Source organism: Staurois parvus, unplaced genomic scaffold, assembly GCF_062004578.1.
Source record: "Staurois parvus isolate SC_StPar_1 unplaced genomic scaffold, SC_StPar_1.0 ptg000458l, whole genome shotgun sequence".
Lineage (NCBI taxonomy): Eukaryota > Metazoa > Chordata > Amphibia > Anura > Ranidae > Staurois > Staurois parvus.
The window spans coordinates 1,410,632-1,422,314 of NW_028318254.1; positions in this window are offsets into that span (position 1 = coordinate 1,410,632).

An 11,683-nucleotide genomic window follows, 5' to 3' on the forward strand; every position below is an offset into this window, starting at 1 on the left:
CGCAAGAGTCAGTCTGCTCCTCATATCCAGTGACATAGTTCCAGAAGAGGAAGGAATCTTTGTGTTGGACTCCAGAGTGATGAGAGACCTTTGGTCATGATCTTTGTCACATTACAGCTTAAAGGGACAGCACCACCCCCTTTTTGGGACTCTTAGGATTTGTCCTTTGAAGAGTTCTCTCTCCCCTCATTGTTGGGATACAAAACTCTGTTTAGTGCATACCAATGCCAACTTTGGGACCCCACATTTGCTGATAAAACACCTCTTCAGAATGCGCAGGTTAAACACAAATGTCCCACTGCAACAACTGCAGCTCACAATCCTACAAAAGCACGCTGACTCAAGACTCCAAAGGGCTAATTTAAAAAACAGCAGGATGGCCATATGGCTTGTCATGGACGAGGTTGCAGAGGGTACAAGTAGGAGTGATGTGCAAGGATTTGTAGTGTTTCATCATCTGTCACATGTCCTTAGAAATTGACCAGCATATTGGCACAAATCACAATGTGAACTAAACGTTCCTCAGCACACATACACTATCACACCAGTTGCCACCTAATGTCAAGATATCATGCCCACAGAGACTTGCAAGCCAGTCTTGTTTGAGTAGGGGAATGAGAAAATAGCTTGTTTGGGAAGGTGACGAGGGTGTGAAACAGTTATCATAGACTATTACCTGCCACGCAAAATCTAGTCGGCTGAACACACACAGGCATATGCAAATCATGAATACGATCTGGTGCACTCAAGGGTTGTGTAGCAGCAAGGTGATTCCCACACACTTCTGAGATTTACAATGATTCGGGGTAGACGACCATCACCTTTAGTTTTGCTGTGTGTTGGCACCAAACTCCCTGGCCCTCTTCTTCTGGAATAGGACAGTTACCCACTTGCTGGTAGTTGTAGCCCTTTCCCACAGCGTGTCAACTCATGGCCATAGGCCCGCTCATAAGAACATCCCTGGCTGTAGGCCTTAATATTCAAGAATAAAGGAATGCCCACACAGGAAGTATATTTTCTGAACTTTAAAATAGCTTTTCAAAGATGTCTGTGAGTAAAAAGCACTGAGACAGAACCTCTTCCCAAACCTGGCAAAACTTTGTTAGCATACTGCAGTGGAGCAGTAATTTATATTCTAGGTGTGGCCAGTTTCCTTAAGCTTGGTGGTTGATTGCTCCTGTCTGCCTCTGAAAGAAGCTTCCAGAGTAGGAGGGTCAGCCAATGAGTTATGAATATTTATCTAACCTCAGCCAGTCCCTGAGAGGAGGAACCCAGAAGATAGCTAGGTAGAAGATAAATGTTTTGGGAGGCTTGTTTAGAGAGTCATTTCCCCTGGGGCTGCTGCCCCTAGGAGGCAGCCTGTGTACTGAAGAGCTGTTGCTGGGCCTCAGCATGTGCTCGGCTGAGGGCCTGGAGGAATTTGAACTGAAAGACATTTGTTGGAGGACACTACTTTAGAGAGCTGGGCTGTAGAAGGACCCTATATCAATTCCTCCCAACTTTTGAACTTGAGAATGAGGGACATTTCAGGGAGATAGTGACCTGTGGCGCGCTACGCACACCACAGCAAGGTATGTGGGTGTGGCCAGACATGTCAATGGAAGGGTCTTAAGGGGCATGGTTAAAATAAAACCTGGGCTTCCTTGTACCTATAAAATATGCTTTGATTGCTGTGATACATACTGTATAAACCTCAGCACCTCATTAAAAAAACTTCCAATACATGTGGCTTGGTTTTGTATTCATTGAAAATAGACAGAGAGCTTAACCCCTTGGCACTGCTGCCTCCCGGCCCTTTAAGGGTTTCAGAAGCCAGGAAGTGGGGCAGGGTTTTACGGTTATGTGACCGCTGTGATTCGCTGTCATGGCGGTCACATGATCGGGAAAGGTCCCTATCAAAAGAGGAGATTGGGACCTTTCTGTGAGTACTGGACATGTGTGCTGGGAGCGCACAAGGCACGCTCTCTCAGCACATATGTTTTTCTTAATTGCACGCAAATGTGCGGCCACTCGGCGTCAAGGCCCAGATGTCGGGAGGCCGCACATTTGCGTGCAGCCGGCGCCAAGAGGTTAAAATAGACAGAGAATTATGAAGGACCTGAGGAACCCTAGGATGGAGCTGAAAAATAATTACTGCAGCATGTGTAGCACATAATGGCAATGATGGACATGGTCAAGTTGTGTCTAACAGTCGGAGTGGCTTAAAGAGGGATGGTTAAACAGAAGCTGAGCCTAGTTGCTGTGCACAGTGCAGCATTGCTTGAAGAAACGATCATGCAAAGGAAATATTACCTCAAATGTTAGAAATATGCAACATAACAGTTAGGGCTCACTCACAGGGGTGGTAGGGGTGCTAAAACCATGCCTTGACCACTGGGTTTTACACCTCCCAGATTGCTCCCCCTTTAGCTGCAGAGGCAGCAGCTGGGGTGAACATATGCTGCATCCGCAATGCTTTGCTTCATGGCTGTGGCAGGAGTTATACCCCCTGAGACATTGGCATGCACTACTGCCCACCGGCCACAACCCATTCAAGTTAACAGGTATGCTCTGCAAAGCACTACTTTTTGAAATCATGCCACACCAATCCGCATTGTACTGCGGTACCATGCAGTTTGGTGGCCACAAACATGCTATTAACATTTAATAGCACCCACATGCATCTCGAAAGGGCAGCATGGTTGCATGCAGTGCAGGAAAGGCATATGGAACGTGTCTTTCCTGCAGTGTGTCCCAGTATGAACCAACCTTTAGGGAGAGAGATTTGAGAGAGAGGGAAGGAAGGAAGAAGGAAAGATCACTGTTATATGGAAGGAAGGATCACTAAGGTATATGGAAGGGAAGAGAGATCACTATAGTACATGGAAGGAAGGAAGCAAGGAAGGAAGGAAGGAAGGATCACTATGGTACACAGAAGGCAGGAAGGATCATGATGGTATATGGAAAGCATGAAGGATCACTATAGTACATGGAAGGAAGGAGGAATCACTATGTTACATGGAAGGAAGGAAGGATCACTATGGTACACAGAAGGCAGGAAGGATCATGATGGTATATGGAAGGCATGAAGGATCACTATAGTACATGGAAGGAAGGAGGAATCACTATGTTACATGGAAGGAAGGAAGGATCACTATGGTACACAGAAGGCAGGAAGGATCATGATGGTATATGGAAGGCATGAAGGATCACTATAGTACATGGAAGGAAGGAGGGATCACTATGTTACATGATAGGAAGAAGGATCACTATGGTACATAGAAGGCAGGAAGGATCATTATGGTATATGGAAGGATCACCATGGTACATGGAAGCCAGGAAGAATCACTATGGTACATGGAAGGAAGGAGGGATCACTATGTTACATGATAGGAAGGAAGGATCACTATGGTACATAGAAGGCAGGAAGGATCATTATGGTATATGGAAGGATCACCATGGTACATGGAAGGCAGGAAGAATCACTATGGTACATGGAAGGCAGGAAGAAAGGATCACGATGGTACATGGAAAGCAGGAAGGACCACTATGGTATATGGAAATCAGGAGGGATCACTATAGTACATGGAAGGCAGGAAGGATCACTATAGTACATGGAAGGAAGGCAGGATCACAATGGTACATCGAAGGCAGGAAGAATTAACATTGTACATGGAAGGCAGGAAGGAAGGATCACTATGGTACATGAAAAGCAGGAAGGATCACTATGGTACATGAAAAAACAGGAGAGATCACTATGGTATATGAAAAGCAGGAAGGATTAATATGGTACATGGAAGGCTGAAATGATCACTATGGTATATGGAAGCCAGGAAGAATCACTATGATATATGGAAGGCAGGAAGAATCACTATGGTATATGGAAGGTAGGAAGAATCACTATGGTACAAGAAGGTAGGACGGATCACTATGGTATATGGAAGGCAGGAAGAATCACTATGGTACATGGAAGGCAGGAAGAATCACTATGGTATATGGAAGGTAGGAAGAATCACTATGGTACATGGAAGGTAGGACGGATCACTATGGTATATGGAAGGCAGGAAGAATCACTATGGTACATGGAAGGTAGGACGGATCACTATGGTATATGGAAGGCAGGAAGAATCACTATGGTATATGGAAGGTAGGACGGATCACTATGGTATATGGAAGGTAGGAAGGATCACTATGGTATATGGAAGGTAGGAAGGATCACTATGGTACATGGAAGGCAGGAAGGATCACTTTGGTATCTGGCAGGTAGGATGGATCACTATGGTACATAGAAGGCAGGAAGGATCACTAGGTGAACCTGGGCCTTAGGGGGAAATGTATGGTGCACAGGGAGGGTGATGCATGCAGCGGAGGGAATTAGTAATTACTGGAACTGATCCCCTGTATGGCTCTTTCTGCAGCAGCTGAATGTCAGGTATAGGGAGCGGGAAGAAGTCAGCTTTCAGCTGCTGTAGAGAGAGCCATACAGGGGATCAGTTCAAGTAATTGCCCCCCACCTTCTTGATCACCCTCCCTGCCCACATCCGATTCACCCAGCTGCCTGGGCCCCCCTGCTTGCCTGGGCCCCGTACAGAAGGACTGGTGGTACCCCCTTATCCACTGCCCTGATGGTATATGGAAGGCAGGAAGGATCACTATGGTACATGGAAAGCAGGAAGGATCACTATGGTACATGGAAGGCAGGAGGGATCACTATGGTATATGGAAGGCAGGAGGGATCAATATGGTATATGGAAGGTAGGAAGGATCACTATGGTACATGGAAGGCAGGAAGGATCACTTTGGTATCTGGCAGGTAGGAAGGATCACTATGGTACATAGAAGGCAGGAAGGATCACATTGGTATATTGAAGGTAGGAAGGATCACTATGGTACATGGAAGGCAGGAAGGATTACTATGGTGCATGGAAAGCAGGAGGGATCACTATGGTACATTGAAGACAGGAGGGATCACTATGGTACTTGGAAGGCAGGAAGGATCACTATGGTACATGGAAGGCAGGAGGGATCACTATGGTACATGGAAAGCAGGAAGGATCACTATGGTACATGGAAGGAAAGAGGGATCACTATGGTACATGGAAGGCAGGAAGGATCACTATGGTACAGGGAAGACAGGAGGGATCCCTATGGCACTTGGAAGGCAGGAAGGATCACTATATTATGTGGAAGGAAGGAAGTATCACTATGGTACAGGGAAGGCAGGAAGGATCACTATGGTATATGGAAGGCAGGAAGGATCACTATGGTACATGGAAGGCAGGAAGGATCACTATGGTACATGAAAGGCAGGAAGGATCACTATGGTACAGGGAAGACAGGAGGGATCACTATATTTTGTGGAAGGAAGGAAGGATTACTATGGTACATGGAAGGCAGGAAGGATCACTATATTATGTGGAAGGAAGGAAGAGAGAGGAGAGAGTTCCGTCACAGATAATCTGTCCTCCTGTACCTGTTTTGTGTTTTGGAGTATCCTGCACCCGTCCCTCTATCCTGTTCAATTTCTGCAATATAGATACAAAAGACATCCCCTAGACTGAGCCTGTTTGTTGGTGTGCGTGGAATTGGTGTCTGGGCCTGGCAGCGTCTGAACAGGTAAGGGAGACCTGGGTCATTTCAAGCAGCTCCCTTTGGGGTAAGCGCTACAATACTTATATCAGAAACAAAAGAAAAAATGTTCATATGCTTTATACACAGCAGTTGGTATTTTACAATTGGTACAGAATCCCCAATAACATAGTAATAATCAGTCTGGTCCTTGCTGTTTCTAATTAGCCCCATGTCCCCTCTTCAAAACAATTATAATTTAATAGGGAAGAAAATCTCTTCTTAAATAATGCCCATTGGACCCCATGTGAGCCACAGGGAAGAAGGAGAAAGGAGAATATATAACAGATGGATAAAGAAAATCAAATTTACTTTCATTGCATAAATGAGGGCCAAACACACACCGCTGCGTCTCTGATAATACAATAAAAACAATGTCCTTATATAATGTTGAAATAATTAAGTCTTGTTAATAATAACTGTAACTCAGATACCTATGATCATCTCAAATAAAAAAATATCTGAATGGAAAACTGAAAATGTTGCTGTTCTTTATTCATTTAGCACATATACAATTTAATTTTGTTCTGTAAATGTTTGTTACTAAAGATATTATCAAATAAAAGCACCTGCCAGGAAGCCAACAATACCAATTGTAGCGCCCTCTAGATAAGCTACTTAGGATTATTGTTAGTTAGAGGCTGGGTAGCAGCCTGGGATGAGTCAGCCTGGGAGTGAGGCAGGAGTTCACCTCAGGACAAGCTCTATAGGTCAAGGCTTCTGGAGTCCTCCCCCCCTTCTAGAAACTTAAGAGAAGTTTCTGGAAGAGGAGTGGAGGAGGGTATGCGGCCCAGATCTGCATGTTTGAGGGACCTTGGCTAATCCCCAGTCAGGAGGCCAGAATGTGCTGGAGTGTGGAGCCTGAGAGGGGGCCCCCAAGGAGGGGAGCCTACCTACAGGCTCATTGCTGGACAGGAGGATCTTCACTGTTCCACCGTGTCTTAGGGAGGACATCCTGATCAGCAGGGAAGGAGCCAGCCCAGCAAAAGACTTGAAAACAGCTACCAACCCACCACACTGACAGGACAGTGTGAGTACTCCTACACCCCCTGGGTCAGATAAAGGGCGAGGGCAGTCAGATGCAAAACCCAACTAGGTCTCATCTGGGACTACATAACTTCTAGATCTTGGAATCCCTTGCCTAGGGATACCATCGGTGCAGCTGGGTGAAGAGGAGGATTCATCTGGGGTCTCAGGATTTACACCAAGGGGACTCCAGTGCTCCTTAACAGAGACAGTTGCTATTTTTGATCCACATTTTTGTACAGTATTGCTGATAAGAAATGTGTCCTCATGTTTGAAGTTCCTTGGGCATCCCATTTTCCCCTAGACCCCATCCAAGTTGTTACCCCTTAATAAAAAACAAATACAAACCAGCTCAAGGACTGTCCACTGATTCTGAATGTGCAAGTGTGGAAAATGTGTGTTGCCTGGCCGTGCAGAAATTAGGGGGACCCAAAACAAATCCAGCAGCCCTCAAGAGGGTAGTGCTACACAATGATAGAACACATTATTTCCCTAGAATAGAAGTGGGAGCAGCATTGACTAGTGTGGACATGGAAGGTGGTGCAAATTTGTTTTCCAATTTTCAGGAATTTAATTATGTTGGAGTTGGACATTGTCAGGCTGCCTTCCCCCATGGCTGTCCAACAATGCAGTTAGCCAGGAGATAGCTGAATTGATAGCCTCACATCTGGCTCCATGCACTTTCCTGATACAAACACCGGCAAGAAGAATTCAGAGAGAGGGGGGAATGTCAGCGAAAATGTTTAGGCAAGCAGGCAGGTGTTTGGAAATGGAGACAAGCGCCACTATCAATGCAGCTGTCTTCTTCATAGCTGAGTTTTTGGATAGCCATGGGGGCACCTTTTCAGACCTCATAGCTAGTATTCCACAGCCGTTAGTAAGACTGGACATAGTACTTGTATTTTGTTCCCTGGGAGATAGAATACTGTAACAATAAAAAAGAGACTTCTTAAAGTGAGTGTTGATTTCCTGTCTTTCCAATTGCACTCAATGGTTCATCCCGCCAACCTCCTCATCACTACAGTATCCTGCACAGGATTGACATTCGGGAAGTATTGGTTTCTGAAGAAACTTCACTTTGTATTTTCACTTCAGTGGGGCAACTTTTGCTACTAGGGGGAGCAGGAAAGGTGAATATTCTCTTTTTCCTTTGCATACATGTTTTATTGGCAAGTTAATTCAAACAACACATCCATTTTATGTGGTTTCCAATCTGCTAAGACCTCTGTGTAAAGTAGGTGGCCTCGAAGAAACTGTTCCTGAAAAAAAATCATGAAAGCAGTCGTGATGTGAGGCTTAAAGTGGTTGTAATCTTATGTAATGAACAATGAACAGAACATATCCCTCTATACCGTGTGTCAAACCAAAGTACCTAGCGTGGTTCCTTTCTCTCTCTCTCCTTTCTCTGCTATCTGCAAGACTCACTTCTGAAAATCTAACTTACCACAGAATGCCAGGTGACAGCCCCTCCTCTACCCGCCTCCAGTACACAGCAGGTGACTGACAGCCTCAGCTGTGCATGTTTTCCTGTAGAATTGTGCGTAGGGGTGTGTGTCCATTCTCTCCACACAGGTTTCAGATTATACAGAGCTCTCCTCTCTGAGCTGTGCAGTGTGTGACACCAAATCCACACCCCTGCATTCTGGAGCTGACAAAAAACCTTTGATCTGCGTGTTTTAGGAAAATATAGAGGAGAAATTACTACAGATAAACAGGTACAACTTAGGTAGGACAATTTGTTTAATCTCTGTGTATCACCTGAGGCCAGTCACTTTTGCAGTAAGTATATGTAAGGGTTTACAACAAATTTAAATTTAAAGTTTGAAATGGGGACTTGCTGTGTATTCCATGCATAATAACGTTCAGTGAGAAAGTTCAAAAGTTGACCACAGCTGTGTGGACATGGATTACTCCTTATGTACTCCTTAGACACCTGGTCTAAGTATAATGCAACTGTTTCAGTAAAGAAAGGAGGCTGACACAGACTAAATATAATATGACAGCTCTGAAATGATCAGGAACCATGAGAGAAGTTAGTAAGGTCTAGAAGACCTAGTGCTAGTAACTAGATGCGGTGGCATTAGAATTAGGAAGTAGAAGTTTCCTCATGGAGTTCCATGGGAGAGGCACTAAAGGAGTTCTGAAAAAAACCCTAGTGAAGTTCTGTCCATGACAAACTGGAGAGGCACTAGGAAAGGGGTAACAAGAAGTCCTGTCCACCACAAAGAAAAGTGCATAGGGTCTGGAACAGAGAACAGAGTATGGCCCATGAATTTATGAGACCAGTCTAAGGATCTGCAATGTAATGCTTGCAGAGAAACATCTAGAAAAAATAACCCTCTGCTATGATGCAGTTGCCAGAAGAAATAGTTTTTCCTCTGCTATATGGTGAGTCTCCGCATAAACCACAGGTGATATGTCCAAATCTATACATATACACTATATTGCCAAAAGTATTTAGGACGCATGGCTTTACATGCACATTAACTTTAAAGGCATCCCAGTCCTAGTCCATAGGGTTCAATATTGAGTTGGCCCGCCCTTTGCAACTATAACAGCTTCAACTCTTCTGGGAAGGCTGTCCACAAGGTTTAGGAGGGTGTCTATGGGAATGTTTGACCATTCTTCTAGAAGCGCATTTGTGAAGTCAGCCACTGATGCTGGATAGCAAGGACTGCTTCGCAGTCTTCGCTCTAATTCACCCCAAAGGTGTCCTATTGGATTGAGGTCAGGACTCTGTGCAGGCCAATCAAGTTCTTCCACCCCAAACTCACTCACCCATGTCTTTATGGACCTTACTTTGTGCACTGGTGCGCAGTCATGTTGGAACAGGAAGGGACCATCCCCAAACTGTGCCCACAAAGTTGGGAGCATGAAATTGTTCAAAATGTCTTGGTATGCTGATGCTTTAAGAGTTCCCTTCACTGGAACTAAGGGCCAAGCCCAACCCCTGAAAAACAACCCCAGACCATAATCCCCCATCCACCAAACTTTACACTTGACACAATGCAGTCAAGCAAGTACCGCTCTCCTGGCAACCGCCAAACCCAGACACGTCCATCAGATTGCCAGACAGAGAAGAATGATTTATCACTCCAGAGAACACAACTCCACTGCTCTAGAGTCCAGTGGCAGCGTGCTTTACACCACTGCATCTGATGCTTTGCATTGCACTTGGTGATGTAAGGCTTGGATGGAGCTGCTCGGCCATGGAAACCCATTCCATGAAACTCTCTACGCACAGTCTGCATGGCTAGGTGTTTGATTTTATACACCTGTGGCCATGGAGGTGATTTGAACACTTTAATTCAATGATTCGGAGGGGTATCCCAATACTTTTGTCAATATAATGTATATAAACACAGAAGCCCAGATGACCCAAGGAGAAGTGTTGAACAGCAAATACACTGTGTGCACAATTATTAGGCAAGTAAGCATTTTGACCAAATCATTATTCTAATGCATGTTGTCCAACTCCAAGCTGTATAAACTTGAATGCTTATTGTATTTAAGCATATCAAGTGTTGTGTATTTGTGTAATGAGGAAGGGTATGGCCCAAGGAGATCAATACCCTATATCAAGGTGTGCATACTTATTAGGCAGCTTATTTTTCTAGGGCAAAGGGCCCACAAAAGAGATTTAACTGATTCTGAAAAGTAAAAAGTCTATCAGAGGGATGCAGCACTCTTGAAATTGCTAAGATATTGGGGTGTGATCACAGAACCATCAAACATTTTGTTTCAAATGGTTAACAGGGTCGCAAGAAATGTGTTGAGAAAAAAAGATGCAAATTAGCTGCCAAAGATTTGAGAAGAATCAAACGTGATGCTACGAGGAACCCATTATCCTCCAGTGCTGTCATATTCCAGAACTGCAACCTACCTGAAGTGCCCAAAAGTACAAGGTGTTCAGTGTTCAGAGACACGGTCAAGGTAAGGAAGTCTGAAACCTGACCACCACTCAACAAGACACATAAGTTGAAACGTCAACACTGGGCCAAGAAATATCTGAAGATAGATTTTTCAAAGGTTTTATGGACTAATAAGATGAGAGTGACTCTTGAAGGACCAGGTGGATGGACCTGTTGCTGGATCAATAATGGACACAGAGCTCCAATTCAATTCACGCACCAGCAAGGTGGAGGTGGGGTACTGCTGGGCTGGTATTATTAAAGATGAGCAAGTTGGGCCTTCTGGGGTTGAAGATTAACTCAAAATCAACTCTCAATCCTACTGCCAGTTTTTAGAAGACACTTTCTTCAAGCAGTGGTACAGGAAAAAGTCTGCATCTTTCAAGAAGATATGATGATATTTATAGAGGACAGCGCTCCATCGCATGCATTGAAATACTCCACTGCATGGCTAGCCAGTAAAGGCCTTAAATATGAAATAATATTGACATGGTCCCCTTTCCTCACCTGACCTTAACCCTATTGAGAACTTGTGGGCCCTGGGAGATTTATGGTGAAGGAAAACAGTACACCTCTCTGAACAATGTCTGGGAGGCTGTGGTTGCTGCACCACAATAAGTTGATCATCAACAGATCAAGAAACTGACAGACTCCATGAGTGGAAGGCTTATGAGGTTGATTTACTAAAGGCAAATAGGCTGTGCACTGCAAGTGCACTGAAAGTGTAGTTGCTCTAAATCTGAGGGGAACATGCAAGGAAAATAAAAAAAAACAGCATTTTTGCTTGCACATGATTGGATGAAAGAAATTAGCAGAGTTTTGCCTCATTTCAGAGCTTCCCCTAAGATCTAAAGCAACTGCACTTGCAGTGCACTTGCAGTGGACACTATATTTACCTCTAGTAAATCAACCCCAAAGTGTGAGCCCCCCCAAAAAAAAAATCTATACCAGACTCTTAATCTGAGCATGCAGCCCCCACCCCACCATCATTAACCTAACCAGGTCACATGCCCTTAACATGGGGGATGCCCCCGGAAAAGCAGCTTGTTCCCATGTTGATAACGGCAAAGGCCTCTTCTGCACAACCCTGGCTAATGGTGGCGGAGGTTTGTGGACAGGGCACTTATTGGAATGTGGAA